The 27379-nt window shown below is 34.0% G+C and overlaps 1 non-coding gene across 1 annotated transcript; it reads right to left on the bottom strand.

Moving 5' to 3' along the window:
* Positions 1 to 23524: 23524 nt before the first annotated feature.
* LOC148550734 (small nucleolar RNA R71) lies at positions 23525 to 23632 on the bottom strand. The gene has a single exon (XR_015892968.1). It is a non-coding gene; the product is annotated as a small nucleolar RNA R71 (small nucleolar RNA).
* Positions 23633 to 27379: the final 3747 nt, after the last annotated feature.

Below are 27379 nucleotides of genomic sequence, written 5' to 3'. Positions count from 1 at the left end.
GGCTAAGAGTACTCATATGCTAGGAGAGCAAGGAGGAAGCTGCCAAGGCGATTCTATAGTCTGAGGAAGAATTCCCTTAGGGAAAAATAATTCTAAACTCCCCTCTGGAGTTAGCATCTACAATCTCCCCTCTGGAGATAAAAACACCTTATGTAAAATATACTAAATAAAGGAAGTTTTTCTCCAGAAAGGTACATCTTCATCTTAATCTTTAAATTATGAATTATTTAGAAAGTTTAGAATTAACAGAAGAATTTGATTATTATAGATTAACTGCTTTATTAGATAATGAAAAACAGGCTGTTCTAAAAACAGAATTAAATCTCAAATCAAATGAAAACTTTAATAAACAAAATCTTTTAAAAGAAGTTTTTAATAGAAAAAATATAATATACTATGGAAAAATTCAACTTGAAGCTCCTATAAAGATAAAATCTGCCAATGGAGAACTTGAAATAGCTTTGATAAATAATGAAGAATTAAGTAAACAGATTGAGAAAATTAAGGATCAACAAAAAAGATCTAAAATTGGATGGATTCATATTAGTACTATACAAGTCTTAATCAAATCTACATATATGAAAGGAATTAATTCACCAATAAGTTTAGCAATCTGTGACAAAAGAATTATTGATGACCCGATAGATCAAATAATTGGAATTGTTTATGGAAATTTGGCAAACGTAAATGTTAAATTTAATGCCCATCTTGGATATGCTATACCTTTATCAACTGAAAATCTTGGAAGATCTATAAGTTTGGCTTATAAATTTCATAGAAAGAATCTAATGGAACAAGATGATGAACCATTTTCAATAACATATGCAATAAATTATGCTTTAACAAATAGCCATCATAGTATAATATTTAAAAACAGAGAAAGAATTTATGTCGATGAACTATTTCAGAAAATTGTAAAAACAGAAATACCAAAATATAAAGCTATTGAAAACTCAGTTCTATTATTAAAAGAACCATCAGAAAAATTGGTTTCATCAAATTTTCAAATAAGAGAATCTAAAATTAATAGCCCTTTAAGTTTATCTAAGCTAAAGATTAAAGAAGAAAATTCTGAAATAAAAGAATTAACAAAAAAGGTCGAAAAATTAAATGAAACCCTAAATACTAAATTATGACAATAAATAAAGAAGAAATATATGTAACTTATCAAGATAAGAAACAAGAGCTCTTTGAAAGAGAAAATCGTTTGAATTATTTACAGTTTTCTGAAATAAATCAAAGAGCATTTGAAGCTCTAAAAATAATCTATGACAAGTTAAAAAGAGAAGTTGAAGAGCTAGAAAAATTAATAGAATCTCTAGAAAATAGTGATGAAGCGATGATAGAATTTGCAGAAATTCTAAAATAAATAATGAAGCATACAAAGATTGAAAGACCAGAAAATAAAATAAAAAGAAAAAGAGCGAAAAAAATTAAAAAGTAAAATAAAGGAGTATAAAAGGGAATTAAATAATCTTCAGATCGAAATTGACGACCTTATAATAAAAAGGATAGAAATAAGAATAAATATAAACAAGTTGGAGTTAAACTTAAAAAATTTATAAATGCCTGGAAAACCATATTATGACTTAAAAGAATTAAAGCTGTTGAAAGAAAAAATGGAGAATGAGGTTGAAAAATTAAAAAGATATTTAGAAACAACAGAAAGTGTAGAAATAAAAGAAGTTTTTGAAGATTTGAGAAATTATATTAAAGAAAAAGACAAACAGATAAAAGATTTTATATACAATAATCCTTGCAAAAAAGAATATTATAAACTAAAACAAGATTGAAAAACTATACAAATGAAATCAGAATTATAAATACTAGTAGAAATGATCAACATTTTTTATGAATTTGCAAATTATACAAATTATAAACTTATTCGAAGTAAAATATGAAGAGTAAAATTTTGCAAATTATACAAATTATAAACTTATTCGAAGTGAAATATGAAGAGTAAAAATTGGTATTAGAGCCAAGTTAACGATTAAGGGTAACACTTTCTCTTTAAGCAACACTTTTAGTGATACGCTTTTAAACCAAATAAAAACAAAAATCTGTAAATCTGTACCAAAATGCATCTGTACACTAGATGGACCCATGAAAAAAATATTTATTTTGGAACTTCGTGGTGAAATGTCAGATGATGATAATTTTTTATTCTCCGTATAAAACAGGTGAATTAGTGTAAAACTCGCGCCCGACTGTGTACATAATCTATTTTGTTGTATTTATATAATTTATTTATAAAAAAATTAATATATATTTAAAAAAGTTAATTTACTTAGTATATATATATATATATATATTAATTAGTTAATTTTTTTGTTGCATTTCTGTATAATTTAATTAAAAAAGTTAATACATAAAATTTGGTGTAATTTTATTTTTTAATATTTTAGTTAACATTAATTTATATATTTTTAATATTTTTTCAATTAGTAACTTTTAAAATATATTTTAACTAAATATATAATAAATAAATAGATAAAACTATTATTATGTAAAATTGAAATCAACTATTAAAATTATTTTTCTAATCAACTGTTAGGTAAATGTATGATCACTTAAAGATTATAAAAATGCATTAATTATTACAATTTTTAAAATGTATCCAATTAAAAAAATGCTCTAATTTTAATGATAAAATAATTTAGTTACATTCAATTGAACATATTTTTTTATTAGGTTTGAATAAAAATATTTATCAATATTTTATAATTGCACACTGTATTCATATAACAACAAATTTATTTTGTTGTTATTGAGCCTAATATTATTTCAGTGTAAAAATTAGTTAGTACATATCCATTAATACTAATTGTAACACCCTACCACAGAGTCTTATATTAAGTCATAAAGCTAAGGTAGTAAGGTATTACGACCTCTAAAAGTAAAAATATATAATAATAGTTGAAGAAAATTTTAACTAAAAGTCTGCCCAACAACAGTTAGAGAATCAACCGTATTACCTCACTCGCACCCATGAGATGCCATTTGGGTCTTGTCCACACCGAACAATTGATATTAAGGTGATCAATCTTAATATCTGAAGTCTAGTGTTTCGAATCTCCAAAGGTAATGCTCATGAACATTTATGCTATATATGTCAAACAGATATCCTAAATAGTATGTACACACAGCCTATATAGGCAGTCCATTTCTCAGGCTCTACAGGAACGAACTGCTCTGATACTATAATGTAACACCCTACTACACAGAGTTTTATGCTTAAGTCATAAAGCTGAGGTGGCAAGGTATTACGACCTCTAAAAATAAAAAAATATATAATAATAGTTTAAGGAAATTTTAACTAGAAGCCTGTGAAGAAGAGTTAAGCAAAGCGTTAAACAGAAAACCGCATCACTCGCATAAAGATAACTATGAGAGAAGAATTCCAAAGATATATATAGCAAGGCTTCTGACTCAGCTCGCGACGCTAGAACCAGCCAAAGCAAATATATACAAATACATATATATACAAAGCATAAAACAAAATATAGTAATTCCAAGATAGCCGACTTCGCTTGCAGAGGGAACTCCAGACACTCAACGAGGTGCATCTCGACCTACACCTGAAAAACAACAACAATATTGTATGGGATGAGAATAAGGGGTTCTCAGTATGGTTAAGGTGCCCACATATATAATAAATAAGGTCCCAAAAAAGCCAGAGGCAATCCTAGAACGCCGACACTTAGGTTATAAAACTTAAGGAACTAAAACAGAAACCATAAGCAGGGGTAGATATCTAAAGTTCTTAAGGTTCTAACTCAATCCTAACTTAATCCCTTAATTTACAATCCACTTGCTGTCTCATAAAACTCTAACTCTACAATTCACCTTCTACCTCCTCCAACCCTCTAAATTCACCAGTGCATAGACAAACAATACAAACAAAGGCAAATATAATTAGAGCACAAGTAATGCAAGTAGCAAGTATCACAATTAGGTCTACTAATTCACATAGGCACTCCTAATTAATGCACAAACAAGCAAATCAAACATATGCACATTATGCATGCCTGTCCTACGGCTGATGATATCATCTGTCGGTTATATAGCCAATCCGACATGTCCTGATAGCTAACCATGGACGGAAATACCCATGCAGAGCAAGTGGGTTTGAGCTACAACCCCCTTGCTACTACCCGCTTAACCCAGAGCCAGTGGAATAACCACTACTGCGGCTTCTACCCAGGCGGGTGTTTAGAAGCTTAACCTGGAGCAAGCGGAATAATCCACTACTGCTGCTACTATCCAGGCGTCACAATCACTGACCTAGACTAAGCGGGACTAACCACAATCCTTGCTACTGTCCAGGATCTCAAATATACATTCATTCAGTTTAAATCAATCATCATTGTTATCAAATCTCAAACATTAACCTGGAGCAAGCGGGACGAACTACCATCCTTGTTACTACCCAGGTATCACAAACATACATTCATTCAAAACTCCATAATTAAATTTGTTTCTCATAATTCTTCTTTCCTAGCCCATACCTGGAGCAAGTTGACATCGCCATTGCCTACTACCCGAGGGCCACAATTACATTTACACACTTCTCATTCTTAATTTGCCACCTCTCGAACTTTTTTCAGCTCTAAGTTACTACTTCTTCCTACCTTCTACTCACCATTTAACATACAACTGAGGTTTAGGGGCTAAAAAGTGAAAATAGAGGTTTAGAGGTTTAAAATTACATTTTAAAACACAAAACTCACTTTGCTAATTTTAGGGGGTCACGCGTACACGTTGGCGTGTTTTTCTTGCTCGCGTACGCAAGCATCCTACTCACGTACGTGAGTTCTGCGGAGTGGGTAAAAATGCTAAGTGCTGCACAATTTCAGTTTCGCCCACCGAACTTCCGACGCGCATAACTTTTTCGTTTTAAAATATTTTTCATTCGTTCTTCAAACAGCATAAATTTCACGGACCCAATTTTCATATGAGATAAGTTTGAAAAGGTTTGAGAGTCTGGAAGCCAATTTATGTGTTGCCAAAGTTCGGCAAAAAATCAGATTTTCACAAAGTTTATCAAACCTCAACTTTCAAATATTTAAACCTCAAACCCCATTTAACACTTGCCAAATCTGTATTAACCAAATTCAATCTTTCCTCAATAACCCTCATTTATTCTCTAACCCAGCAATTCATATTTATGATCATTTCACACAATAATTCATACCCAAACAACATTATGCATAATCATTAACACCAACACCAACTATTTCACTTATTAATATCATCATCACATCAATCAACTTCCTTATTACAACATCAATTCACAACATACATATACATTTCATCAATTTCCACAAAGTTTACGTAATTTCACTAACAACCTTAACTTGCTAAGCCTCATAAATAACCACCATTCCCAATTCATCAACAATCCATCACAAATACATAGTCACCCTTATACCTTGTCAAACGTCATTAGTTTATCATTTAACAATTTATCACCAATCTCAACAACAAACCAAAACTCAACCTTGTTCAATATATCTCATTAAAGCACTAAACAATTTACATACTCACGCATTCATTCCTATCCTATGGTTGTCTAGCCTAAGTTTTCACGACACATTACATATTATATACGAGATTTCTCCCCAAGCTCAAACACCTCATTTCAAGCCTCCAAGGTTCCAAATCAAGTACTAAAGGTTCCAACTACCAAAAGCTCCAATTCAAGTATACCACTTCACCAATTTGACTTTAATTTCACATATATACAACCTAATGTCATATAATTTCATATACATACACATCTTCAATACTCTAATCTCATGAAATTGACAAATTAGAAGGAAATTAATGATTCCTTACCTTACTTACAGATTAATTGGATAAAACTCAATAATTATCCATCGCTAGAGTATCCCTAAACCATAAAAATCACCAAAATCATTCAATACTCACACTAAAACGTGAATTCAGAAAGGGGGAAAGAAACTGGGCACAATATACAGAGTTTTTTATCATTTTGTTTAGATAGAAATGAAGAGGACTCCAAGACGAACGTGTGGCCGCGGACAACTCGTCAATCGGAGCTCCGGATTGAAAATTACGTGGATTTGAAGTTGAAAGGGATTTGGGAGCTAGGGTTTCACGTTTTTCCTTTTGTGTGTATATATATATATATATATATGGGTGCATAGGTGGGCTTGGGCCCACTTGGGCCTGGTTTGTCCGGTTCGGTTTTTTCGGCCCAATCTTGGGCCAAATTCTTAAAAATTAGGGTCAAAATTCTTGTTTTAATTAGTTCTTTCACATTAAACTATAAAATTTTATTTTCTAATTTTTTAGATTAATAATTAATTTATTGACTAATTATTTACTAATTTTTCAAGTTTTACACTAATAGTTGTTATTTTAAACTTAGAAAAGTATTCGTGTATAAACCCATTATACAGAAAAAAAATGTTCTATATTAATTTAATCCTTGTCTCTCAATGTCGCTCTCGTCAGCAGCCGTCATGGTTCTGAAAACCGAATTAGACCAGCTGGTCGAACCAGTCTAATCGGGAACTGTCAACAATTCCGATTCGATTTAATAGGTAAAACCAGCAATTTAAAAACAATTCTGAAACCGTTGAACCGGCTGAGAACCGGCCAGTCGGACCGAACTGGGACCCAGCCGGTTTTTACTTTTCTGCCAAAAACGTCACCGTTTTGGTATTAGAAGAAAAGGGAACCAGCCTTTCGGTCTCACGCATTTGGTTCCCTCTCTGAAACCCTAGGCTCATCACTCTCCTCTTAAAGCTGTGTCACCGCCGCCGTCGAATCTGGTCCAGTCGTCATCCCTACTGTTTCAGCATCGTCGCAGCTCGTCTCTGTCGTCGTGTCGTGCCGCATATGCTCCACCCTTCTCTGCTCGAACAATCACAGCTTATTCCTCAATTCGGTCTCAGTTTTCGTCTTTGTCTGCTTCGTCATGCTACTGCTGCCATCCGTTGTCGTCGTAGTCATCGTTAAGTGATGAGACACAGAGAGAGAGAGAATGCGCTGCGAAGGGGAAAGAAGAGGTGGAGGTCGCAGGAGGAGGCGTGCGAAGGGTGAAGCCTTTGCTTCTTCCGTCGTGTTTGAGCTCGAAGACAGCTGCCAGTGCTGCTACCTCTGTTGTTGCCTTTGTCATGCCTTGCCATCATGTTACCACTGATTTCAAATGCCCTAATTCTTGTTCTACTTCAAAATCATGCTAAATTTGTGAGTGTCCTTCCGTTTTGAATGTTTATAAATAATCATATTAGACATTGATTTTTCTGATTATGGTTTTGGTCTGAATTTAATCTTGTTTAAATTTCATGATTTTGTTACTGGCTCCTAAAAGTTGGGTTTCTTTTTCTAATATGCTTACCATTCCTTTTTGTTTTTGCTTGAATTTTAGAAGAAAGAGCAATGTAATGTATTCCTATTTATGATTCCATAAGACCAAGGTTAAATTAACAATTCAGGTGGAGTTGAGTTTTGTTTATGAGTAATTAAATGCATAAAACAGGAATATGGTTGCTAATTTCTTTTGTGACTTTCATTGTTCTTTTCCCCTTGTTGCACTGCTGTTGTTGTTATGCTGTTGTTTTGTTATGGCACTGTGATTGTGTGATCACTGATCAGTATTTTGAATTTGGAATTTGTGATTAATGACTTGTTAAGCTGCTGTTGTTGTTATGCTGTTGTTTTGTTATGGCACTGTTGTTATGCTGCTGTTTTGTAATGGTTGTTGCTGAATGCTAAAAATGGAAATCAAATCAGATGCTGGTTGTTGCTAAATAAGATTGGAGTTCACATTTTGATTGCCATGTTTATAGTCATAAACAAGGTGCTTGGAGCTTATGGAAGAACCATTTCCTTGCTGGATCTAGAAATTTGAAATTTGACATGCCTGTGATTTGCAATGGCGCCATTCACTTCATCTCGGATTGCTACAGTTATCTTACTGAAGATAGCACTTATTTTAGGCCTTATATCATGTCTTATGAAATCACGAACGGCGATGATGAAGATGAAAGCGTTGAAACCAAGTTTTTAAGGGTTCCTAAAGAAGCAAGAAGGGATTCTCATGATGACAGTTGCCATATGAATATTTTCAAATGGGGAGAAGTTGCTGGCTATCAAACTATTTGCTTAGTTAGATTGAGAAAGCGTGTGTTTACGGTTTGGATTCTAACAAACTATGAATCGAGTTCGTGGAAAAGGATCATGAAGGTGAGAGTAGATACATAAGTTTACCCACATTATTTTTAAGCTATTTCTCTTCTTCTACTAATGCCATGTCAGCAACATCGCTTACTTGGCAAAATTTTAGAATCAACCACTCAATTTTTGCCAAATCATCTATTATTTCCAAATCAGCAAAAAAAAAAAAAACATACAAAAAAACAATACAATAATTACCAACGACAATAATTAGAAATTAATAGTGTCTAACCAAATTTGTAACTTACAAAGACATTAAATTCATATTCCTATATTTATTATATCTTACCGTTGTAAACAATACAACAAATTTATAACTCCAATAATTAATTTATTAATGGGGAGTGCTAGGTTAACAATGACCATCTTGAACAACATGAACAACCACTAATCAAATAAAAATACACTATATTCTAATTTAATGCTACTAATTAAATTTAAGATTAATTTACTCTTTTAACCCTATTTAAATCTTAAATTAATTTTACATTTTTGAAAGATCTTTTAAAAAATATTATTTATTTATTTTTTTAAATTTATCCACGTACCAATGTGGGCACTGGCAGTAGCATACAAATATACTCTGGTCTTTGGCTTCCATCTAGATTATAACCCTCTCAGTCAAAATGTTTTTTGGGTTAAAAATTTGATGACAGAGAATCGTGAATGGAACCAACCTCTTCTAGAATCTCTGTTTCCAATTGAAATCTGCTCAAGAATCCTGACAATTAAGCCAGCCAATTGATCAGACCATATTCAATGGACACTTAGCAGCTCGGACAAGTATGAAGTAGGTTCAGGATATAAAATTACTTACGTGTTTCACCATATTCAATTCTATTGTGTTTTCACCCTCAATTCCCATACGATAGTCTTTAGCTCAGTAAGGTGCCTTTTCTCTCTCTCCTGCCTGCCTTGCTTCTTTTTCTGGGTCCGAAACTTCACTTGGACCAGGTTGATGAGATGAATTCGGATTGGAGTTTGCATTAAGTTGTTAGATTTTTCTTTAACTAGAAGGAGATCCGCGCATCGGGGCGGTAAAATAATGATAGTATATAATAAATATTAAAAATTATTATGTTTTGTAGAATTAAATTAAATGTGTAAATTAAAGTTAAATTTAAAAGGTATTTTATTTAAAATAATTTATAGTACAAAGGATCTGGATATTAGAGTTGTATGTACAAAATGACATTTTTATTTGGTGGTTTGATTTTTGCATTTGTTTTAGTTGATGAACTTGGTCTTTTTATGTGGCGCTTGTCCTCTTTTTTTTTATTGGTTGTTGTTAGAGTTGTTACTTTTTTCTTTCTGTGTAAGTTCTTGTGAAAGCATGTACTTTATGAATTATTGAGTTATATGTACTTTCTATTGTGTTGTTTGTTCCACCTTTACAAGTATGTTCTTCTTTCGAAGATGTGTCTTAAATTTGTATAGTTTTTTTTCTCCTTAATCTCTTGATGGGTATGTGATCTTCGTCTGATGATATTAGTGTTGGCGAAGTTGGTTCCTATAATCAATGAATAATTTAAATTAGAAATAAAAATGATGTCTAAAATAACTAAAATAAGTGATTTTTTTTAGTATTACCTATTTTATTGTTGTAATGAGTGTTGAAATTTAGTATTTTTGGTTGGAACAAATGTCTTGGTAACAAATGGGTGTTGAAATTTAGTATTTTTGGTTGGAACAAATGTCTTGGTAACAGTGTATTGTTGAGAACTTTCTTTAAGATTAAAATCATTTACATTTACTTCAAATATAAGTGAGGTTGTACAAATTTTTCAATTAGGGTGGTGCTTCAATGTCATTATTTTTCTGGGCCATTATATTTGAAACAGTTGTACCCAACAATTTTTTTGCTTCGCCATCAAATAGTACAAAAGTTGTTGTACCACTTTGATGTGAAACTTTTAATTGAATTTTGAACCTAAAATAAGTATTGTGTTAGTAACTAATAATTTGATAGATGGGATTATGAAAAGTATATAGAGTTACCTTATTGTTGGATATTGTGGTGTTTGATTACATGTGCCACAAATGTAGTTATCTCCTTTTTCATATGCTTTTTTCGTACACTTTTCACATTTAACATAGTTATCTCCATTGAGTAAGTTTGAGATGTTGTGTAGTTCGAAAATAAATTTATAGTGCTAAATTTGATGTAATTTGAAGGAATAGTGATAAGAGACTTATATAAGTAATTCAAATAGTATAGAATTTGAATATTTGTAACGTAAAATTTATTATGATTAATAATATTATTATGACATTTGTAATATGGATGTTTATTACATTGAATGAGTTATTTATAGAAATTAATAAAAAAAAGTATAGGTAACTAACAACATTTTTTAACAATGTGTGAACAATGTGAATTAATAGGGTTAAAAGAATAAATTAATCTTAAATTTACTTAGTAGCATTAAATTAGGATGTAGTGTATTTTTATTTGATTGGTGGTTGTTCATGTTGTTCAAGATGGTCATTGTTTACTTAGCACTCCCCAATCTGTATACATTACAGCAAAGAAAAACAAATATCGTACTTTTGTAAAATCAATCTTTTGAACTACCTATCATCACTGTTGATTATATCAACATTGTTTATAAACAATCTGATTAACTATGGTGTTCTACATAATTAGAACACTTTTTAAATTTTTCATCTTCCTTTTTAAACATAACATTATTAGTCTCGACAGTAAAAGGTAAAATAGAACTTGCCAATGCCATATATAAATAAACTGATGAATGATGATAACATTTCTAAATTAGAATATGAGGTGTTAAGTGATCCTGTTAACCCTCAAAGTCAAAATTTAATATTTAGATATTTTTTTACTATTTAATATTTGAGTTTGTATTTTGATAACATCATATAAATTTGGTTGATGATTTTTTGTGTAGTGTTTTAAATTTGGAAGATATTTTAGGATGTTTATTTATAATTTATTTATTATTTTATTCTAAAACGATTTTTTTTGTTGAACCACTTATTGAACCAATAAATCAATAAACCAGTGACTAAAGCAGTTTAATGACCGATTCGATTTTCAAAACTTTGCAGCCGCTCCTCCTTCCGTCGTATTGAGTTCCAGCTCTGTCTCATCTTCTCTTCTCGTTTTTTTTTTCTTTTTTCTTTTTTTGTCTTCTTATGAATGATAAATAAGAACAAACATATATATATGAGGATAAGAGAGAAATTAATGATTTTAGAACAAAATGATTTTGAATTTAAAATTTAAATTTCTGCTTAATATTCAATAAGTACATGGAATCCAATAACAGTCTATACTGTATTATTTTGTATTGTGTTTTTAGAATTTTGAATAAGTAAAACACTTTAAACAATCAACCATTTACTGCTCTTCTATTATATACAAGGAGATTTTAGAATGATAAATGATAAATAATAAAAAAAATTGACCAATTTTAAATAAAAAATCATTTACTATTTATAAAAAAATATTTATCATTTTTGTCCTATTTTTAGATTGTTAAAAAATTTATTTGTTGTTCATATTTTTTTAAATTGTTTTTTTGTCGGTGACATAAATTTTTTAATATTATTTTAATAATTTACCTTAAAGTAAAACCACAAAATATTGGACAAAATATAACTTCTTTGCTTGGTTTCAAAATTATAGGTAGGTTACGAGCATTTTATATTGATTAATGATTACTCATACTTAAGAAATTTTATGTCAAAGAAGCAAGTTAAACATTTTTCAACCACCCATTATAACATGAAATTCTATTATATGAACCACTGTGCATGAATATAAATGAAGATCGTATGCTGAGATCCAATAGTTATGTTAATGAAAATTATACTTTTCAAAGTTAAGAAGTAAGAACAATACATTTTAGCAAGTATCCGTAAAGAGTTAGAAGTGCATTTGTTTTGTGTTTTTTATTTTTATTATTTTTTATTTTTAAATTTTAAAAAAAATAAAAATAATAAAATTTTAATTTTTTTGCCCGTACAAATAGAAGACTTTTTAAAAATAATGGTTACACATCCAAATTTTTTTTGGCAACTAAGTTTGCTCAAACCCAACAAAAACTACTTTCATTATAGGCAGCGTGTATACACGTGCTTCACTAACGCAAATGAAATACCCGCTTCACGGACATTTTGCGTGTCGCTAGGGGTGAACGCGGATCAGATCAGATCGGATATGGCAAAAATTTTGATCCGATCTGCATTAAAATGATTGGATCGGATTCAATATCCGCAATTTTTTAAGCTTAGATCCGATTCGCACATTTGCGGATCGGATCGGATATCGGATATATCCGCAAAACACAAAAATGTTTTTAAAAGCTTATTTTTATTAAAAAAATATTAATAAAATTTATTTTTCTATTTTTTTAAATATTTTTATTTTTAAAATAATATTAAACATACTTTTCTTAAATAATAAATTAAAATAATTCAACATATATAATAATTATTAGTTGAAATAAAAGAAAAAATATTTACTTATTTATTTCTTTATTTTTGTGGATACACGGATATGCGGATATCTACACAAAATCCACAATTCGATCCTATTAGTGTGCGGATCAGATCCATATCTGTAATTTTCGGATCGGATTCGAATAAACACCGCGGATATGCGGATCGGATCCGATCCATGAACACCAGTGTCGCGCTAAAAAAATATGAAAAACAATTTCTATCTTTGTGTGTTTCCTCCTCTTTCTTCTATTGGTGTTGTTATTACGTTGCTGCGTTTTGTTTTTGTTTCATCTCCTCCTCCTCTTTTTCATGTTATTGCAGTCACTTATTCTTTTTTTTATCCTTTTCTTCTCTTTTTCTTGATTTTATTTCTCTCAAGAGAATAAAACAAGAAAAATTATGAGAAAATGAAATAAGAAGGAGAAGATGACGAAAAAAAAGATGAAAAGAAGAAGAAAATGAAGCAGAAGATGAGAAAGAAGAAGAAGAATTTTGAATTATACAAAATTTATCATAACAAATAACACCAAAATTTCTTAACAATAACACATATATTTCTTTTTTATACCGAAATTTTGCTATGAAAATACAAAAATATCTTTTTAATGCTGCATTTTTTCTTCCTTTTATTCTTCTTTCTTTCTTTCTTTCTGTTGCTATTATTTCTTCTTTTAGAAGCATCACTTCTCATTTTAGATTTGAATGAACATGTGTAATGCAATTTTATTTAGTTGAATGAATGTAGGTTTTTTTTTCTTTTTATTAATTTTGCAGCATTATGTGTTTAATTTCTTCTTCTTTGTTTGATTTTTTCTTATTTTTATGCTTGTTAGAGAGTAAAACAAGAAGAATAATGAGAATGTAAAATAAGAAGGAGAAGATGAACAAGAAAAGATAAAAAGATGATGATAATGAAGAAGAAGAAGGAGGAGAAGGAGTTTTGAGTTATCATTAAGTAATTTCGTGCATTCTGGATTTAAATAAGCTTTACAATAATCTTTGTAGAATTTTTCAACTTCTTCAAGTGTGTTAAAAGTCATCCCAACTTTTGGCACAAGCTGCTCATCAACATTCTACAGAAACTAAAAAAATACTGAAAGCATTTCCAAAATAAACCAATTTATAATTCAAAATATACCAAAACTCAGAACAGAACAGATTCATTAAAATAATAATTCAGATTTAGAACTCGTACATTACATTCAAATTCAAACTACCAATCATGAACAACAATTTTCACAAATAAAAACAAAATTACTCAACTACATAATTATAAACTATTAACGAACTACATTAATTAGATTTGAACCATACCTCAATCACTTGATTCGATTCAAAACAATAATACAGTTCATCCTGGTTCAATTGACAGTCTGAACCTGAAAATACACCAAAAGGACTTCTAAAATACACCAATTTATAACTCAAAATACACCAAAATTAAGAATGGAACAGATTTATCAAAATAATAATTCAGATTCAGAACTCGTACATTACATTCAAATTCAAACCATCAATCATGAACATCAGTTTTTACAAACAAAAATAAAATTATTCAACTACAGAATCATAAACTACTAATGAACTACATTAACTAGATTTGAACCGCATCTCAGTCACTTGATTCGATTCGATTCAAAACAATAATCTGATTCGAGCTGGTTCAATTAATAGTCTGAACTTGAATCATTCATTGTCTTTGAAAATGAAATACCTATTCAAAGCTGATTTCACAGTTTGATTTCAAAAACTTTGATCCAAATCTTCAAATCAGATAAAAGAGTATTGATCTTGAACAAAGAGAATGCAAAGAACGAAGGAAACATAGAGAAGGAAGAGAAACGCAGAAAATGCAGAGATGGAAGAGAACGTAGAGAAAATTTTGAAAAAAAAAAGCAAAATCCACATAAAAAGGCACTTATATATATTCATGTGTTAAGTCAAAAAATTTGTTAGAGGTAGTGGTGTGTGGAGGTGAATTAGGTTATGTAAACCCCATAAATTAGGTTATATAGAGGTAGTGGTTGTCTTGGGTTATATGAGGAAATCGGCCAAGGTATGGTTTAGGTTTCTTGTATTTAATATATAATGTCTCGTAAAAACTTAGGCTAGAGTACTGTAAGAACTGCAATTAATCGAACAGGTTAATTAAGTGATTATATTGCCCAAATTTGATTCCGAAAAGTTAGAGTGAGAATTTGAGGTTTAAACATCATTTTTGGACTCAGTGGGTCTTTCCGAGTCAGGAAATGTGTTTTCTACGAAAAATCGTAAAAAATTGCAAACCGGCAGTTGAACCGGTTGAACCGATTCAAGTCTACCCGGTGCTGCTCGAGAGAAAGTTGAAACAGTGAAAAACCTTAGAAAAATACTAGAAATGGAAAACCGGGCGTTAATTTTAAAGGTTTGGCCCGAAGTTGGGCCAAACTGGCTAAAAATGCTAACGGGTTGGACCAGATCCAAGTTGGGCCCAAGCCCAACATATATAAGGGTCATTAATGAACCCAATCACTCATAATACACTCAAACACACCCACACATTGCTGAAGAGAAGAAGAAGAAGAGAAACCTCAAGAGCACTATTCATCCTCTTCTTCTCTAGCTAATATCTTGAGCTACGGTGCTCCGATTTGCGTGCCGTCAGCGGCTACGTGTTTCTTGTGACGAGCTCTACAAAAATCACCCAAGGAACTGGTAAGAAAAACTTGAATCTCTCTCAGTTCTTCTCCTCAAAATTTCGGATATCTAGGGCTTGGGATTAAGTGAGTTTTTGTGATTCTTGGTGTTTAGGTTCACTCTAATCCTTATTTAGATTTCGGTTTTGACATCCAAATCTGTTAGAAAAAGGTAAGAGGCTTTGAACTCTTGTGAACTTTTGATTTATGTTGAGCCCTAGGTTGATTTTTGGTGATTTATATGTATATAGCTTGATTATTGTGAGTTTGGATAGCTTGTTGGTGCTTGTTGGAGTTACATTGGTGGTTGGATTTTGGTTGAAAGCTCATTTGGTTCATATTGAGAATCAGCCAAGGTATGGTTTCGGTTTCTTCTATGTAGTATATAATATTCATAGACAATTAGGCTAGTGACCAATAGGATAGGATTGGATTTGAATGGTTGATGAATTGTTGGATGTTATTGTATGATGATGTTTGATGAAATGATGATTTTTGAGTTGATATTGATGATTGATAGTGATGTGATGAGGATGAATGACTTGTGGAGTGGAGGAGTGAATTGTGTTGATAAATGTGATATTGATGTTGATTGATTGGTAATGAAGTTGGAAAAAATGCTAATGAGGTTTGATTATATGTAATATATTAATGTTGCAATTGAGGATGAGGTAAAGTGAAGAAATATGTGGTAAGCTTGGTATAATATGTCATAGGGTGTTGATTTTGATGAGAATTGGAGTTTGGAATGGTTTGGTTTGGTCTTGGTTGTGTTTTATAAAGGAATTGTGGAAATTGTGATTTTGGGTAAAAGTTAGTTTTGGCAAATTTTGTCTGATCATAACTTTTGCCTCAATTTTCAAAATTGGGTGAAATTTGTTAAAAATTAAAGATCTTTGAAAACTCTTTAAATCGATATAAAGTTTGTGAAATTTGGAATTTTGTAGAGGAAGTTATGATCATTCAAAGTTGGTGTTAAAAATCTGAAATTCTGCAAAGTTGCAGAATTTTATGATTTCTGATATGTGCGCACGCACAGCCTTGTGCGGACGCATAACTTGCGAAAATTTTGATTTGTGCAGACGCACACACATGTGCACATGCACAGGCAGGGAAATGCGTTCTGTTTGCAGCGCTAGCACAGCTTGTGTGCGCACATATCTAAGGAAGAATTTCAACCTGTGTGGACGCACACGTTGGGGAGGCCAGTCTGTTGGGGCGCTGGCACAGGTTATGCGAGTGAACAGATTTTGAAAGTTTTGGTACCTGTGCGTACACACACCCCTGTGCGTATGCACACTTTTAAAAATTTTCCTGGGCGTGCGCACGCACACCCCTGTGCGGACGCACACGCCCTGTTTCTCAAATTTCGCTTTGTTTTCGACTATTCTACCTCCCCAACAAGGTTGTAAGCTTCTATAACACCTTTTTAAGACTTTTGGACATATTTTTGGATTCTTGAAAATGGGAAAGGATTTTAAGGGTCTTAGACGATATTATTTGGAAAAATTTAGAAAACGGAGGTCTAGGTTTCTGGCGTACTGAAGGGGGTTTAATATTATGTGGTGAATGGTTGATGAATAAGATGAGGATTAAGGAGCTGTTGAGTTTGGAACTGAAATGTGAATGAACAGTGGTTGAAAAGAGTTGAGGGCTCTGAATGAAGTGATGGATCCATCTTGTATTAAAAATGTTTTTGAAAACCACTGCACTACTTTTCATTGAGATTATGAGATGCTATGCGCTCGGCAGGGGCCGAGGTTGGATCCCGCCTGTCGAGGTAGCGGCGGGGGTGTAAGGGCGGTGGTTCGTCCCGCTTGCGCTTAGATGTGAGGCCGGTGGCAATAGATCCCGCTTGCATCCCTTCGGATCATCAGAGCGTACAGGCGCAAAACCCTGGATAGTGATCTGAGCACTATATCTCGGGGGTTCCCACACCATGATTCCGAAGGGCAACATCTCCATGGATATATGAACTGACAATGTGATATCACAGCCAGTAGGACAAGCATTCATCATGTGCATTTTCTATCTGTTTGTATGCTTTGCCGACTTGAGATTGTTTGCCTATTTGTATAACATGCCTAATTGCTACTTGAATTAATTGCTTATTATGCTCCTATTTGTGTTTTACTTGCATTGTATATAATTGTGCTTTCTACGGGGATTGAGGAGGTTCAGAAGGCGGAGGCGATGGGATCACATGGAGGGTAGGCTGGTGAAGGCTGTGGGACAGCGGTGTTGGTTTAGATTAGAAACTCCCCTAAGATGTAGTACTCGGTTTATTTATGTTAAGGTTTTATATAATTATGCTTATTTGGTTTAGAATACTTTAAGCTCGAATTCTCGTGATGGATATGGAGCCTAGGATTGCCTTTGGCGTCCCGGGGTCTTATATCCTACATCATTGAGCACTATTATCATACTGAGAACCTCCGGTTCTCATACCATATTTCTGTTGTTGTTTTCGGATGCAGGTCGCAACCTACCACGGTGAGTTGTTTTATTGGTGACAGGAGCGGAGGATCTGGATACCTCTTGGAGTTTTTTTTGATTTATTATGTATATGTCTCTCACTTTTGTATTTTGTTTGGCCTAGAGGCTTGTATTTGAGAGAACAAAACTTGTATAAGCTGTTTTACTATCTGGTCTCATGTATTGTCTGTATATGGCTAGCCGGCTTAAATTCCACGAGCTGTAGCTAGATTCTTATGATATTATACTACTATATTTTGTTATATTACATCTGTTTCTGTGCTTTAAGTTAGTAGCTTCGCTAGTACGTATTGCGCTTTTCAGATCCTGTTTTTGAGCTATATTCTTCATCGGGCTTCTAGATATTATTAATTCCTTCTATATATGATATGTATAAGTTTAGAACTGTCGTAACCTTTGATTAACCTTTGCTTTACGACGCGTGGTAAGGCTTAGGCTAATTAGGGTGTTACAAGGACCATAGGATAGGTCGGAAGGATTAAGTATGTTGAATGCTTAGCACTTGTGATAATGATTGATGATATGGATTGAGCATGTATTGGTGATCATTGTTGTGGTGGGAATAACTAAAATGGTGATTGAATAATAATTGATATGTTGATGATATTGATTATACAAATATGATGGATTATTGATAACCTTATTCATTAAAGTGAGAAATTTAGGGGTGAGATAGTTTAATATTGAGGTATGATTGATTGTGATATGATGTGGAGATTTTAGTGTTGTGTTAGTATGATATAGTTTGTTTCTGTGCTGAATATATGTATAGAAAGTTGGGATTGAGTTTGGTTTTTAATGAAACTTGAGGTTTGATGTTTTTGTGTAAAATTGATTTTTGGCTAAACTTTGGCGAGCTATAACTTGGCTTCCGGACCCCCAAATTGTTTCAAACTTATTTCATATGAAATTGGGTCCGTGAAGTTTACGCCATTCGAAGAACGGATGAAAATATTTTAAAACAAGAAATTTATGTGCGTCGGAAGTTTGGTATGTAAAGCTGAAATTCTGCAGACTTAGCCATTTTGACTGATCTGCACTATATGCATAAGCAAACCCCTCCATACACGAAGGGTCGTCTCTATCTGGCATGTATGCGTATGCGGGCATGTGTATACATATGCATCATGGGCAAAAAGAGACATTTGCGTACGCGAGCATGAGGCTTCATACGCGGATGGTTGATTCTGTCCAGCATATATGCGTACGCGGACGAGGCAATGCGTACGCATGATGGGCCAAATGCACTCCCACGCGTACGCGTGACCCCTATTTCAGCAAACATGAATTTTGTGTTTTAAAGCTCAATTTCAAACCTCTAAGCTTCTATTTTCACCCTTTTAACCCTAGATCTTAGTAATAGGCCTAGTAATGAGATGAAGTTAGGAAATGGTGGTAACTTGGGGATGAAGTAAGATTTTTAAACGATGAATTATATACAAAAATGCAAAGACATGAGATGTATGTGTGAGACCATGCTATAGTGAATGAATGTAAAGGAATAATGATGATGAATTTTGAGAATAAATGGACATAATGATGATATTAATGTGTTGGATGCGGGGAAGGTGGTAGGATACTAATCCCTCGATCTTTTTCCCCTGCATTCCTTGTGATTGTGTATTGTGAGATGTGGGAAAGGCGATAGGGTGCTAATCCCTCGATTCATTCCCCTGCATTTATTGTGATTGTGTTTTATGGGATTTGAGGAAGGTGGTAGGGAACTAATCCCCTGACGTATTCCCTCACATTCTTTCTCTCTCTGTCTGTGATGAGCGGATAATTTATACGCTTTTTGACAGTGTTTTTAGTATGTTTTTAGTAGGATCTAGTTACTTTTAGGGATGTTTTCCTTAGTTTTTATGTTAAATTCACATTTCTGGACTTTACTATGAGTTTGTATGTTTTTCTGTGATTTCAGGTATTTTCTGGCTGAAATTGAGGGACTTGAGCAGAAATCAGATTCAGAGGTTGAAAAAGGACTGCTGATGCTGTTGGATTCTGACCTCCCTGCACTCAAAGTGGATTGTCTGGAGCTACAGAACTCGAAATGGCGCTTCCAATTGCATTGGAAAGTAGACATCCAGGACTTTCCAGCAATGTATAATAGTCCATACTTTGGCCAAGAATAGACGACGTAAACTGGCGTTCAATGCCAGCCTTCTACCCAAATCTGGCGTCCAGCGCCAGAAAAGGAGCCAAAACCAGAGTTGAACGCCCAAACTGGCACAAAAGCTGGCGTTCAACTCCAAAAAGGACCTCTACACGTGTAACACTCAAGCCCAAGCCCAAGCACACACCAAGTGGGCCCCGGAAGTGGATTTGTACATCAATTACTTACTCATGTAAACCCTAGTAGCTAGTTTATTATAAATAGGACCTCTTACTATTGTATGAGGCATCTTTGGATTACCTTATGATCCTTTGATCACGTTTTAGGGGGCTGGCCATCTCGGCCATGCCTGGACCTTCACTTATGTATTTTCAACGGTAGAGTTTCTACACTCCATAGATTAAGGTGTGGAGCTCTGCTGTTCCTCAAAGATTAATACAAATTACTACTGTTTTCTATTCAATTCTTCTTATTTCTCTTCTAAGATATCCATTCGCACCCAAGAACGTGATGAAGGTGATGATTATGTGTGACGCTCATCATCCTTCTCCTTTATGAATGCGTGCCTGACAAACACTTCTGTTCTACATGAAATAAGCTAGAATGAATATCTCTTAGATCTCCTAACCAGAATCTTCGTGGCGTAAGCTAGAATGATGGCGGCATTCAAGAGAATCCGGAAGGTCTAAACCTTGTCTGTGGTATTCTGAGTAGGATTCAATGATTGAATGACTGTGACGAGCTTCAAACTCGCGAGTGCTGGGCGTTAGTGACAGACGCAAAAGGAGGGTGAATCCTATTCCAGCATGATCGAGAACCGACAGATGAATAGCCGTGCTGTGACAGGGTGCGTGAGCATATTATTCACTGAGAGGAGGGGATGTAGCCACTGACAACGGTGATGCCCTTGCATAAAGCCAGCCATGGAAAGGAGTAAGACTGATTGGATGAAGATAGCAGGAAAGCAGAGGTTCAGAGGAACGAAAAGCATCTCCATTCGCTTATCTGAAATTCCTACCAATAATTTACATAAGTATCTCTATCCCTATTTTATTATATAATATTCGAAAACACCATTATCACTTTATATCTGCCTGACTGAGATTTACAAGGTGACCATAGCTTGCTTCATACCAACAATCTCCGTGGGATTCGACCCTTACTCACGTAAGGTATTACTTGGACGACCCAGTGCACTTGCTGGTTAGTTGTATCGAAGTTGTGACAATTATGAATTAAGATCAGAGCACCAAGCTTTGGAGCCATTACCAGGATTTGTTCGAGCCTGGAGATCACAATTTCGTGCACCAAGTTTTTGGCGCCGTTGCCGGGGATTGTTCGAGTTTGGACAACTGACGGTTCATCTTGTTGCTCAGATTAGGTAATTTTCTTTTTGTTTTATTTTCAAAAATTTTTCAAAAATCTTTCAAAAATCTTCTCACCTGTTTTTGAAAAAAAAAAATGTTTTCAAAAATATATTTTTCTTCAAAAATTTTAAGAATGAATTCTAGTGTTTCATATAACATGTTTTAGCTTGACTGGCCATAAAGCCATGTCTAATTCCCAGGATTTTGATTGAGGACTATGAATTCATTACTTCCTTTTTCCCAAATGTTTTCAAAAAAATTATACAAAAATCCAAAAAAAATTAGAAAATCATAAAAATCAAAAAAATATTTTTTGTGTTCTTGTTTGAGTCTTGAGTCATGTTATAAGTTTGGTGTCAATTGCATGTGCATCTTGCATTTTTTTTCGAAAATTTCATGCATTCATGGTGTTCTTCATGATCTTCAAGTTGTTCTTGGTAAGTCTTCTTGTTTTATCTTGATGATTTTTTGTTTTGTGTCTTTTCATGTTTATCATATGCATTCTTGAATTCTTAGTGCGTAAGCATTAAAGAATTCTAAGTTTGGTGTCTTGCATGTTTTCTTTGCATTAAAAATTTTTTAAAAATATGTTCTTGATGTTCATCATGACATTCAAAGTGTTCTTGGTGTTCATCTTGACATTCATAGCATTCTTGCATGCATCACATGTTTTGATCTAAAAATTTCATGCATTGCATAATTTTCATGTTTTTCAAAAAAAAAAAAAATTCAAAAATCAAAAAAATATCTTTCCCTTTTTCTCTCTCATCAAATTCGAAAATTTGAGTTGACTTTTTCAAAAATTTTTAAAAATCAAGTTGTTGCCAATGAGTCAAATCAAATTTTCAATTTGAAAATCTTATCTTTTTCAGAATCTTTTTCAAAATTCAAATCTTTTTCAAAATTCTTAGTTATTTTCGAAAATTCCAAAAATATTTTTCAAAAATCTTTTTCTTATTTTTTTACCAAATTTTCGAAAATAACATAATCAATTAATGTTTTGATCCAAAAATTTGAAGTTTGTTACTTGCTTTTTAAGAAAGATTCAAACTTTGAGTTCTAGAATCATATCTTGTGATTTCTTATGAATCAAGTCATTAATTGTGATTTTAAAAATCAAATCTTTTTCAAAACTAACTTCTATCATATCTTTTCAAAAATATCTTCTTATCTTATCTTTTTCAAAATTTGATTTCAAAATATCTTCTCTAACTTCCTAACTTCTTATCTTTTCAAAATTTGTTTCAACTAACTAACTAACTTTTTGTTTGTTTCTTATCTTTTTCAAAACCACCTAACTAACTCTCTCTCTCTCATTTTTCGAAAATATCTCCCCTCTTTTTCAAAATTTCTTTTTAATTTATTAATTATTTTAATTTTTAAATCTTAATTTTCGAAAATTACTAACACATTTTCAAAAACCAATTTTCAAAAATCACTAACTCCTTTTCAAAAATAATTTTCGAAAATTCCCTCTCTCTCTCTCATCCTATTCTATTTATTCATTCATTAACTAACATCTCTTCCTCACATCATCACCAAATTCGAACCCCCCTCTTCTATCTGTGTTCGAATTTATTCTTATTTTCTTCTACTAACAATAAGGATCCTCTTTACTGTGACATAGAGGATTCCTCTTCTTTTCTTTTTCTCTTCTCTTTCTTATGAGCAGGGACATAGAAAAAGGCATTCTTGTTGAAGCTGATCCAGAACCTGAAAGGACTCTAAAGAAAAAATTAAGAGAAGCTAAATTACAACAATCCAGAGACAACTTGATTGAAAATTTTGAACAAGTAAAGGAGATGGCAGCCGAACCCAACAACAATGCAAGGAAGATGCTTGGTGACTTTACTGCACCAAATTCCAATTTACATGGAAGAAGCATCTCCATTCCTGCCATTGGAGCAAACAACTTTGAGCTGAAACCTCAATTAGTTTCTCTGATGCAGCAGAACTGCAAGTTTCATGGACTTCCATCTGAAGATCCTTTTTAGTTCTTAACTGAATTCTTGCAGATATGTGATACTGTTAAGACTAATGGAGTAGATCCTGAAGTCTACAGGCTCATGCTTTTCCCTTTTGCTGTAAGAGACAGAGCTAGATTATGGTTGGATTCTCAACCCAAAGACAGCCTGAACTCTTGGGATAAGCTGGTCACGGCTTTCTTAGCCAAGTACTTTCCTCCTCAAAAGCTGAGCAAGCTTAGAGCTGATGTTCAAACCTTCAAACAGAAAGAAGGTGAATCCCTCTATGAAGCTTGGGAAAGATACAAACAGTTGACCAAAAAGTGTCCTTCTGACATGCTTTCAGAATGGACCATCCTGGATATATTCTATGATGGTTTATCTGAGCTATCCAAGATGTCACTGGACACTTTTGCAGGTGGATCCATTCACCTAAAGAAAACGCCTGCAGAAGCTTAAGAACTCATTGACATGGTTGCTAATAACCAGTTCATGTACACTTCTGAGAGGAATCCTGTGATTAATGGGACGCCTATGAAGAAGGGAGTTCTTGAAGTTGATACTCTGAATGCCATATTGGCTCAGAACAAAATATTGACTCAGCAAGTCAATATGATTTCTCAGAGTCTGCATGGAATGCAAGCTGCATCCAACAGTACTCAAGAGGCATCTTCTGAAGAAGAAGCCTATGATCCTGAGAACCCTGCAATAGCAGAGGTGAATTACTTAGGTGAACCTTATGGAAACACCTATAACTCAACATGGAGAAATCATCCAAATTTCTCATGGAAGGATCAAAAGCCTCAACAAGGCTTTAATAATGGTGGAAGAAACAGGTTTAGCAATAGCAAGCCTTTTCCATCATCAACTCAGCAACAGACAGAGAACTCTGAACAAAATGCTTCTAATTTAGCAAATCTAGTCTCTGATCTATCTAAGGCCACTGTAAGTTTCATGAATGAAACAAGGTCTTCCATTAGAAATCTGGAAGCACAAGTGGGCCAGCTGAGTAAAAGGATCACTAAAATCCCTCCTAGTACTCTCCCAAGCAATACAGAAGAAAATCCAAAAGGAGAGTGCAAGGCCATTGACATAAGCGCCATGGCCGAACCTGTGAGGAGAGGAGAGGACGTGAATCCCAAGGAGGAAGACCTCCTGGGACGTCCAGTGATCAATAAGGAGCTTCCCTCTGAGGAACCAAAGGACTCTGAGGCTCATCTAGAGACCATAGAGATTCCATTGAACCTCCTTATGCCCTTCATGAGCTCTGATGAATATTCTTCTTCTGAAGAGAATGAGGATGTTACTGAAGAGCAAACTGCCAAGTTTCTTGGTGCAATCATGAAGCTGAATGCCAAATTATTTGGCATTGATGCTTGGGAAGTTGAACCTCCCTTGTTCATCAATGAACTAAGTGATCTGGATCAACTGACATTGCCTCAGAAGAGACAGGATCCTGGAAAGTTCATAATACCCTGTACCATAGGCACCATGATCTTTAAAGCTCTGTGTGACCTTGGTTCAGGGATAAACCTCATGCCCCTCTCTGTAATAGAGAAACTGGGAATCTATGGGGTGCAAGCTGCTAAAATCTCACTAGAGATGGCAGACAGCTCAAGAAAACAGGCTTATGGACAAGAAGAAGATGTATTAGTAAAGGTTGAGGGCCTTTACATACCTACTGATTTCATAGTCCTGGATACTGGAAAGGAAGAGGATGAATCCATCATCCTAGGAAGACCTTTCCTGGCCACAGCAAGAGCTGTGATTGATGTTGACAGAGGTGAAATAGTCCTTCAATGGAATGAGAACTCCCTTGTATTCAAAACTCAAGGATCTCCCTCTGTAACCATGGAGAGGAAGCAGGAAAAGCTTCTCTCCAAGCAGAGTCAACCAGAGCCCCCACAGTCAAACTCTAAGTTTGGTGTTGGGAGGCCACAACCAAACTCTAAGTTTGGTGTTGAACTCCCATATCCAAACTCTAAGTTTGGTGTTGGAGAGTTTCAACAAAGCTCTGCACATCTGTGAGGCTCCATGAGAGCCCACTGTCAAGCTATTGACATTAAAGAAGCGCTTGTTGGGAGGCAACCCAATGTTTATCTAATTCTTATTTTTCATGTTTTCTTAGGTTCATGATCATGTGGAGTCATAAAATAAATATAAAAATTGAAAACGGAATCAAAAACAGCAGAAGAAAAATCACACCCTGGAGGAGCATCTGTCTGGCGTTCAAACGCCAGAACAGAGCATAGTTCTGGCGTTCAACGCCAGAAATGGCAGCAAAGGGGCGTTGAACGCCCAAAATGGGCACCAACCTGGCGCTGAACGCCCAAAGTTGTGTGCAAAGGCATTTTACATGCCTAAATTGGTGTAGGGATGTAAATGCCTTGACACCTCAGGATCTGTGGACCCCACAGGATCATCCCAAGATCTGTGGACCCCACAGGATCCCCACCTACCTTCACTCACTCTCTTCCCTCTTCTCAATCATCCTCTATTCCCAATAAACACTCATCCCTTCTGTCTTCCATTTACCACTCACACCCATACACCCACTTACCTTCAAAAATTCAACATCTCTTCCCCACCCAATCCCACCCATATGGCCGAATACACACAGCCATCCATCTCCTCCATATCCTCTTCTTCTTCTATTCTTTCTTCTTTTGCTCGAGGGCGAGCAACATTCTAAGTTTGGTGTGGTAAAAGCATAGCTTTTTTGTTTTTTTTCCATAACCATTGATGGCACCTAAGGCCAGAGAAACCTCTAGAAAGAGGAAAGGGAAGACAAAAGCTTCCATCAAGGGTCTATAGCTCAGTGGTAGAACATTTGATTGCAAATCAAGAGATCCCTGAGATACCTCAGGGGATACATTTTCTTCCACACAATTATTGAAAGCAACTAAGGGTGGAACATCAAGAGCACTCCATCATCCTTCATGAAATCAGAGAAGATCTAAAAGCAAGGAAGGAGGAGCAGCAAAGACAAGGAAGAGACATAGAAGAGCTCAAGGACATCACTAAGGTGGATTCATTCCTTGTTCTTAATTCTTCTGTTTTTCGTTTTCTATGTTATGTGCTTATCTATGTTTGTGTCTTCATTACATGATCATTAGTAGTTAGTAACTCTGTCTTAAAGATATAAATGTCCTATGAATCCATCACCTCTCTTAAATGAAAAATGTTTTAATTCAAAAGAACAAGAAGTACATGAGTTTCGAATTTATCCTTGAACTTAGCTTAATTATATTGATGTGGTGACAATGCTTCTTGTTTTCCGAATGTATGCTTGAACAGTGCATATGTCTTTTGAAGTTGTTGTTTAAGAATGTTAAATATGTTGGCTCTTGAAAGAATGATGACTAGGAGACATGTTATTTGATAATCTGAAAAATCATAAAAATGATTCTTGAAGTAAGAAAAAGCAGCATAAAAACAAAGCTTGCAGAAAAAAAAAATAGGCGAAAAAAAAATAGAAAGAAAAAGAAAAAGCAAGCAGAAAAAGCCAATAACCCTTAAAACCAAAAGGCAAGGGCAAATAAAAAGGATCCCAAGGCTTTGAGCATCAGTGGATAGGAGGGCCTAAAGGAATAAAATCCTGGTCTAAGCGGCTAAACCAAGCTGTCCCTAACCATGTGCTTGTGGCGTGTAGGTGTCAAGTGAAAACTTGAGACTGAGCGGTTAAAGTCAAGGTCCAAAGCAAAAGAAGAGTGTGCTTAAGAACCCTGGACACCTCTAATTGGGGACTTTAGCAAAGCTGAGTCACAATCTGAAAAGGTTCACCCAATTATGTGTCTGTGGCATTTATGTATCCGGTGGTAATACTGGAAAACAAAGTGCTTAGGGCCACGGCCAAGACTCATAAGGAAGCTGTGTTCAAGAATCATCATACTGAACTAGGATAATCAATAACACTATCTGAACTCTGAGTTCCTATAGATGCCAATCATTCTGAACCTCAATGGATAAAGTGAGATGCCAAAACTATTTAAGAGGCAAAAAGCTATAAGTCCCACTCATATGATTGGAGCTATGTTTCATTGATAGTTTGGAATTTATAGTATATTCACTTCTTTTTATCCTATTTGA

The sequence above is a fragment of the Arachis ipaensis genome, chromosome B7 (assembly GCF_059453495.1).
Source record: "Arachis ipaensis isolate K30076 ecotype BB chromosome B7, ASM5945349v1, whole genome shotgun sequence".
Lineage (NCBI taxonomy): Eukaryota > Viridiplantae > Streptophyta > Magnoliopsida > Fabales > Fabaceae > Arachis > Arachis ipaensis.
The sequence above is the reverse complement of the archived record's forward strand: the minus strand, read 5'-3'. Positions and strand labels throughout refer to the sequence as shown.